The sequence below is a fragment of the Pomacea canaliculata genome, linkage group LG3, assembly GCF_003073045.1.
Source record: "Pomacea canaliculata isolate SZHN2017 linkage group LG3, ASM307304v1, whole genome shotgun sequence".
Taxonomy (NCBI): Eukaryota; Metazoa; Mollusca; class Gastropoda; order Architaenioglossa; family Ampullariidae; genus Pomacea; species Pomacea canaliculata.
The window spans coordinates 3914397-3923271 of NC_037592.1; the positions used below are offsets into that span (position 1 = coordinate 3914397).

At 39.1% G+C, this 8875-nt stretch overlaps 2 non-coding genes across 2 annotated transcripts; both read left to right on the plus strand.

Moving 5' to 3' along the window:
* Positions 1–2255: 2255 nt before the first annotated feature.
* Trnaf-gaa lies at positions 2256–2328 on the plus strand. Its single transcript has one exon. It is a non-coding gene; the product is annotated as a tRNA-Phe (tRNA).
* A 1329-nt stretch (positions 2329–3657) lies between these two features.
* Positions 3658–3730, plus strand: Trnaf-gaa. The gene has a single exon. It is a non-coding gene; the product is annotated as a tRNA-Phe (tRNA).
* The last annotated feature ends 5145 nt before the right edge of the window (positions 3731–8875 follow it).

The following is an 8875-nucleotide window of genomic DNA, read 5'->3' on the forward strand; positions in this document are numbered from 1 at the left end:
CTTCTTGTTCCTAATCACCCCTAGTGGAGCATAGGGCCGCTTTGCCGAGTATAGTTATCTCAGTTTTGGTGGTTTGAGATCGCACTCATTTGCCAAACATTTTATTTTGGTTCTTAGACTTTATTAAATCATTAAAAGTCATGGGTTTGTAAACATGCTTCTTGGGCCTCAATTGGGGTAGCTCGATCCAGGGTATACACACTGTTTTTGAAGTAAACTTCAGTTTTGTATAATGCATTATTACGTAATACATACTTGGTTTTATTGTTTAGAATTTATGGCATTTCTGAGCTTAGAACCCTTAATTCTCTAGTTGTTGAATAGCAAGACCAAGATGATTGTCAACAGTCAGAAATCATGTCTGTCTAGGTGGATAACTACTTTTGTGTTTAGGCTACTTAGATGTGCCATTTTGCATCTTTTGCTGATTTTGTCCTTATTTGTAAACTAGAATAAAACAAAAACACAAGTGCTCAGTGTTCTAAAGCAGAAGATATTTTGACCTATGATGAAAACAATTCTGAATCAGAAATTTAAACTATAGAAACACATAAAACATATTGCATCACTTTTGTCATGGTTTTCATTCATTATCAGGTTCTTCCAAGTTCAGGATAAAGCTTGGCTGCTAGGCATAAAACAAAATGAGAGCACCTGACAAACAGCATGCTCTTTCTGTTTAAAAATTACTCAATAATTATTTCCTCCACCCCACCCCCTCAAACTTAAACAGAGTTGATACATTACTGTGTAATACCATGGTTTAATCTATTGAGGTGGTGCAAGATATATATCTTTTCTGACACATATAACAGACACATAGTTAATGATTTAGTCTATGTGATTTATGTAAAGTGCTATGAACAAATCTTTGGAAAGACACAATATCAATTACTAATATTTTAATACATTTAGCTCTAATTTGAAACTTTGCTGTTTGAATGCCAATGAGTTAAAAAAACTGTTTTATCTGTGGTCACCATTATTTTCATTGTGGTCTTTACTGTCCATGCAAGTTCTTCAAATTACTGGAAGATCTTCCAAGTTCAGGATATTAGCTCAGCTGCATAGCTTACAGCAAACTTGCAAAACAGTGACAATTAAAGTGACATGCACTTTCTTGTTCAAGCTACAGACCACAAAGACAATCCCATATTCTTTTAGCAATTCCTGTAACATTCAAGCAACAATAACCAACATACACAGTTGCTAAAAGTTACGAATAAGCAGTGCATACAGTCACTATGTCTCTTTATTAACACTAATTTGTACTTGCTGTACATTTCACATGCTATATAGTTGTTCTTTCCAGTGTGCTGCTTTGTACAGCCTTCCTGGTCTAGTGGTTGGATATTAAAAGAGTGTCATCAGACGTTCTCTTATGGTATATCTACTGTCGAAGCATTGCTTCATCCACTGACCTTGGGTTAGTTTCAAAAGCAAAGATATGAGACTGCAAAAAAAAAAATTGCATTTTGCCCAAATTAGGTTTTCATGCAGCTCCATCACCATCAATGAGTAGCAATTAGTCAACCTGCTAAAATAAATGGAAATGTAAACTATTCTTTCCTCTTATCACCTTTTGGGTTTTTAATATTTCAGGTATCAAACATGTTTGATTCAATTAAGGACATTAATTAGACTACTAGCAGTTTTAATTCACATGTAAAAATTATCTAATACTATGGCGAGATTAATTTGTATCTAAGAGATAATAAACATTAAAAAATCCTTGCTTTTCTAAAAATTCTAATAATTAAAGCAGGTAAAGTACCTTAATGCTTTGACAACCATTATATTATGCAATTGCTAACGAGAAAATCATAATAAATATATCTATGCAGCACTCATCACAGTTATATATTATCACTAAATCAAAAAAATATAAGTTTATTAATGCTGATGATGTGTCACGTCATTTCCTCACGTTTGTTTTTGTGTGTGAATGTTACAATGTTCATACATTATTTTACATGGATGACATCAGCAGAAATATATAGTTGTTTGTTTCTCTATTTATATGCATTATTGTCTTTTTATATTGGGTCCTATCTGTGGCGATAATAATTAGGAAATCCACAAAATGTGTCTATGTCTGTGAATATATCTGACCCCCGTATCTGATCAGGCAGTGCTATCTGTCCCACTTTAAGAAAAAAGAATATCCGACAAGTTGTCTTTCGTGAGCTCATTAGATAAAAATCGTCTGATGAAAGCGCTGTACTGGTCCACCTTGTGACCGTCCACTATTGTCAGCCGAAATAGCTCAGTTGGGAGAGCGTTAGACTGAAGATCTAAAGGTCCCTGGTTCGATCCCGGGTTTCGGCATATCCGGCGGTTGGCAATCTTTTTGGGGAGTGGTTCTGCAGCATAAGATCCCCCAGCTGAAGGAATGGGGCATCTGACTCCTAACTGAAAACTGACGAACCAATATGTTTTAGAACGGGTTTTAATGAAAAAGACAAATAAAAGCAAAACAGGTTTACCAATTATGAATCAGAAAACTAGAAACACATAAAACATACTGCATCTCTTTAGTCATGGTTTTCATTCATTTCAGGTTCTTCCAAGTTCAGGATAAAGCTTGGCTGCATGTCATAAAGCAAACTGAGCGCACGTGACAAACAACATGCTCTTTCTGTTTAATAAACTACTCAATAACTATTCCCCCCCACACACACACACACACACACAGTCCAGTTTTCAGTTGATCCACTACTGTGGAGTACCATGGTGTAGTCTATTGAGGTGGTGCCATATTTAAGTATACATGTCTATCTTTTCTGCAGCCCTGCCCTGACCATGAAGCTAGCATGACGTGAGTCTGTACTTTGTATATGTAGTGTATTAGTACGCATGCACCCATATTCGTATATACTGTATAACAAACACATATTTATTGATTTAGTCTAAGTATGATTTATGTAAACCGCTATGAGCAAATCTTTGGAAAGGCGCTATATCAGTTATTATTATTAATACATTTAATTCTTATTTGAAAACTGGACACAAGCACTTGCTGTTTGAATGCTAAATGAGTAGATATTTTCACAACAAAACTAATTATGATAAAAATAATTATGACAATGATTTAGAACAAAAAAACTAGTATCCACCAAGCACGTTTTATTTTGTCACCATTATTTTCAATGTGGTCTTTACTGTCCAAGTTCTACCAAATACTGGAAGATCTCCCAATTAAGTTCAGGATATTAATTAGCTCAGATTCATACTTACAGCAAATTGCAAAACTTTGACAAGTGACATGCACTTTCTTGTTCAAGTTGACTAAGGCACCATTAATGCACATGCACCGTCTTTGCCGATGATTTAATTTTTCACATTTGCTCGTGGTTTCTTTTTAGCTTTTCTTTTCTTAAACAGGAAAATAATATATGTACATATATATAACTGCAGGAGAATTAGTGCATTTATATTGTCTTAACAGTACGTACATGGGACATAATCCTATACCTCCTTTATCTTTTCTTGTCGCTGGTTGAGCATACCGATCTGGCTCTTTCTTTCATCGTCTCTGTGCGTGTAGATGTTGTTACTAGAGCACATCACGGACATATAAGCTCGTGAGCTCATTAGATAAAAATCGTCTGATGAACGCGATGTACTGGTCCACCCTGTGGCCATCGTCTGTTGTCAGCCGAAATAGCTCAGTTGGGAGAGCGTTAGACTGAAGATCTAAAGGTCCCTGGTTCGATCCCGGGTTTCGGCATATCCGGCGGTTGGCAATTTTTTGGGGAAGTGGTGGTCCTCCAGTAAACTTCCCCTAGTCGACCCAGCTGACGGAATTGGGCATCTGACTCCAAACTGAAAATCGACGCTAATTAATATTTTTAGAACGGGTTTTTAATGAAGACGACATATAAAAGCAAAACAGGTTTACCAAACTATTTTGGAGAAAAGTTTAGTGTTTCTCGTGTGTCTATAAACCCCTGAAAAACCTCATGGGATGACCTTTACATATGGCTTCCATCTGCTTGTAGTGTGATATGCTCAACCGGGGATGTGGGTATCATCAGACACCGCACGCTCTGGAATATTAACAGTATTTGCAGGTCAAGGTTTCTAACTCTGCCAATACACATTTTAAGGGGAGCTTTGTATTGCCTCCCTTGCTCTCGCTTCTACCCCCGTTTTTTCATATAAAAATCTAAATTTTTGATACAGTTCTATTTGGGTATCTTTTGAGTCGTGGTTTATTTATTGCAGAGTAACAAACGTTCACTTTACTAAGATATATTGTAAAAATATATTAGGATATATCATATTTATATATAGTCAAGGCTCGCTTTTCGGGGTATCTAATTCGTTCGTTCATCGACTTCAGAAATAAAATAAATCCAAATAAAATAAATTGGTGATGGGTCTGAGGTGGCTGACGAGGCCCAGAAGAGTCTCCCACATGTGGAGCATACGCCGGAATTAAGGTAGGGTAGGGCGGGGTGCTGGGCGGGGTGGGTGGACATTCTGGCCGTTCATGCTGCGTCTCCGTTTTGCAGTCACGACGCGTCTGGCCTCAGCTGCTGGGAGCCTTGGCGATTGAGGTGCTGCGCCAGGATGGATGGTAGAGGGCAAAGGGCATAGGATGTTGCGAGACAACGTTGAGAAACGTGGCTTGTTAACATCACCTGTTGAAATATTATTGTTTTGTTAACGTGGGCCGTTGTCAAAGTGTATTTCAAAACGTGAACTGCTGTCAAAGCGCCTAATAACAATTCTCATTACTTTCAAATGTCTCTTACAATAGTTTCTAACGTCTGTATAGTGTTTAGCATCCTCTGCCACTACATTGTCATATTAATATCACGTTATTATATTACTATTGTCCTTCTAATACCATGTGTTTGAAGTAGTTTAACGTCGCCTCTTAAAAGATCTACCCGACTGGTGACACGTACATATCAAGCTTGAGAGACTCCTGTCATATCACTTATTAATGCCTCCAACATGAAATCGCCAGGAGAAACACCAGTCTCGTGAACGTTACTCAGTGACGTATTCGTTGAAGACAAGGGTTTAAAGTACGGTAAAAACCTCTTCTTCCAGGTTCTGTGCCTACCATCGGAAGCACTCACTTTTTCTCACCCAACAACACAGAGTAACCGCATGAACAGCATGATAACTTTTCTTCAAATTCAACTTTTCAAGCCGCTTTGACCGGCAAAACAATATGTTGTTAGTAACGTGCACACAATAAATAACGAGGAATATCTGCAACAGCTTTTCCGAAAATGTCTGTTTTTCAATTTTAAAAAAATATATTGTAGAGGCGAAATGTCTTAGTGTTATTTACACCAAAGACTGTATGAGCAACTGTGTGCATATAAATGCTTAAATGAAATTGTTCCCAATGGTAAATTTTACACTTGAGACTTTTGTGACAGTGAGTCAGTAAACAGACAAATAAAATTGTAATGGCCACTTGCGGTTTGCAAAATTTGACGAACATCAACGATACTTACCATGTGGTATTGTGAAGTGGTTCTTTGTCATCATATTGTGTTGGGGTTTGAACCTTCACGAGCCTCAGGTTCAAACATGTAAAGTTTAATATCTTCAAGAGAACAGTTTCACACTCGTCTTCACTGCTAGAGCACGATAAAAAAAAAAAAAAAGGTCGTCTGATGAAGCCAACTGTATTGTTCCCCCTTCTGGCTTTATATGCTTACCCAGAAATATGTATCTCTACAGATCTGTGGCTTACCCGTATATAAAATTATAGCCTGGACGCCACCGGCTGTGACGACGCCTTTGTTCGCGCGCGGGACCGAGATTTTGCAGGACTTGTTGACTACAGGTGCAAATCGCCAACTTTAAAATCAGATAAATAAATAAGCCGTTGTGTTTCATATGCTAAAATGTACAGAGTATATTTACGTTATCTCTTCCTACCAGAATCTGTTTATAACTTGAAGCAACCGGGTAGGTCTTTAAGAAAAGACAGCAGGGTCCCAGGTAAGTAAAGTCACTACCAACTCACCCTCTAACACCTGAAAGGTTACGGAAGTTAACCTGTTCTAATAGTGTCCTTCTATAATAGCTAAAACAACTTCACATGTCATAATATTGCTTCTGGACTTTCTATTAAAGTGTCTTTCAAACGTCACCTGCTATTCAGTATTATGTTGCGGATGTTACGTGTTATAGTGAAGTCTTTCAAACGTCACCTATACTGGGAGCACTTACAAGTAGCCCGTCTCTGACCGTGGCAGTAACCCCGACCCTGTATTAAATGTAGCATTACTAATGCGGCTTCTTTTGATGGTTTCAGTTCGTGTAGTATTTGATTGACAATGCTAATGAGTATCCTGCCATCGAGACATGCGGCGCCATTTTGGCTGCTGACGTCGTTGAGTAGATATCTATTGGATAATCAGTTTGTAGTAGATAATCAGTACCTTGATTTTAGATAACTTAAGACAGCAGAGATTTGGTGTGTGTGTATATATAAAAAGGACAACCTGAATCATATTAGATATCAGGGGTGCCCGGTGTATAGTGGTTGAGATACTCGCTTGTGATCATTACAGTGAAAGGTCTTGAGTTCAGATCTCGTCTCGGGACACTCTCTGTATGTGACACCTATTCGCAGGTTTGTCCGTCGGGGGTTGTCTTCTCCCACCTCATAGTGTGAAATCACCTTTAGGTAGACATACTTTCCCATTATATCAACCACCCATCAGCATAGTTATGATGAATAATGGGGCACTTAATACACCAAGAGGTCATGACATTATTACCACCTTTCAGTAACCAATCAAACTGCACTAAAAGTTTCATTCATCCCCTCCTTCCTCCTCACACAGACACAAACAGACCTGTATTGCACGTGCCACTCGAAAAATCTGACTACGGCTTGAGAAGAAAAAAGTAGAAAACGTAGACTTACTAAGAAAAACGACCCACTGCCCTGCAATATTCTCTGTGTAAACAGTTTGTTTCATTTTTATGTTGTAACCAGGCCCGTCCTTAGCCCGCAGGGCCCGAGGCTTAGGGGATGTGCGGGGCCCTCGAGGTCCCGGTTTTAATGAAAAGCGCGGGGCGCAACAGGCAGATGCACGGCCCTGGTTGTAACCATCAAAATAAATAAAGTTCTTGCTATACTTTGTCAACGGATATTTTTAACCCTTCTAGCACTGCATAAAAGTATGTACAAAGACAAGTGCTAATAACTGACGACCGTGAAGACGACAATGGGTGATATTTGTTTTTATTATTATTACTATTCTCAGGTAAACATTAGACCAAGAAACCTTTATATTTGTGGAAAGGAGAAAGCTTGAACTTTGCAATAAAAGTAATGAAGATTGCCTCCCCGGCAAAGCCACCATCGTGGCTCATCGTGCTACAAGGGTTAATTATTACAGCGGCGTCAAACCAGTAAGATGACACTGACACTGATAAAAATTCTCTTCCGCTCTATTGTTCTTGTGTCTCCCACTCAGCCACCCAGTCCCGTGAATAAGTCGCTACTTAATCAGCCAGCAGGGGGAAGCAGCTCTCGGTTTTCCGGGAGGAAGATAGAGACGTGAGACGCCGAAACGGCTGGGGCGACCTATCCTCCGGACACAAGGTCCCCGCCCCTCGCCTCGCTCCTCAACCACTTACGCCTGTATACGGCGGGAGTTTTCCGGAACAGCTGCAGGTAAAAGTCAACTGGCCGCAAAATGGCGATCGACCTTATACGCGAGAGACTGCCACCTGAGTGGAGTTATGGTGTCACCAGCGATGGAAGGGTGTTTTTTATCAGGTGAGGAGAAGTTTTGGACTTGATGAATGCGCTGAGTTACCATCGTAGTCGTATGCAGCCTTGGTGTGCGCAATGTCTGACCCACATTCCTGTCATATTTGTCGTCCCCAGCGAGCGACAGAGAGCGACATCTTGGCTTCATCCAGTGACTGGCAGACCTGTACAGACGGGCCATCAAGTGGCGCCAGGTAAGTTTGGAAAACTTTCAAGTCGATTTACCTGAGACAGGTAGCTTCTCGCATTTTTTCTGAAATATTTCTGTGATTAACACACCTGTGATACGGACAATTTACAATCACCGCTTTCAAAACAAAGGGACAATACTCCTAAGCCCTTCGCTAGGTACGATATTTAAAATACCAGTCGAACAGGTGTAATTCACCAACTGTAGGAAATCCCCACACCCGATACTGGAGAACTTTAAATAGTACTAATGTATTATGGACAGGACTGGCGGAAATAAATGTACTTAATAATTCTTTGTATTATGGCTTGGCCGTTTCTAAGGTTTATTGAAGGGCGTGGCTTTCTCCTCAAGAGGGATAGCAGCAGCTTGGGATTTTTAAAATTTGTATTTTTGTTTGGTCATGAAGCTGATATGTTACTAAAATTATATATCATAAGCTACCGATCGTTTATTTCCTTTATTTTAATCACATTAAATCAATGTTTAAATGTATGTATTTTGCAACAGCTGACTGCTGTTTGGTGTTTATAATGTGGCTACTTCTGCCATGTTGTACTTCAAATTATTATTAAAATTGTTCAACCATAAATAAAACATTCACCAACTAAATTGAGAGAGGAGGAGAGAGATAGATAAAGATGATCCTCCTTAAATAAGGTTATGTTGCTGCATTTACCAGTTATTATTCTTGCTGTTAACCTTTGTCAAGAGCAGTGATGTCCTCTGCACGTTTTTTTATAAAGTAAATGACTTCTTTTAGAGAAAGAGGACAATGCATTGTAGCCATACTAAAGTGAAAGCATTCCTGGAGCATGTTATCATGGTGGGAGGTTTGTGGGGATGGGACTATGACTCACAGCAAGGAGCTATAAGATGTTTTAATTCAAAAGCTAGGTATGTAAGGGCTCAGGTAATGTGAC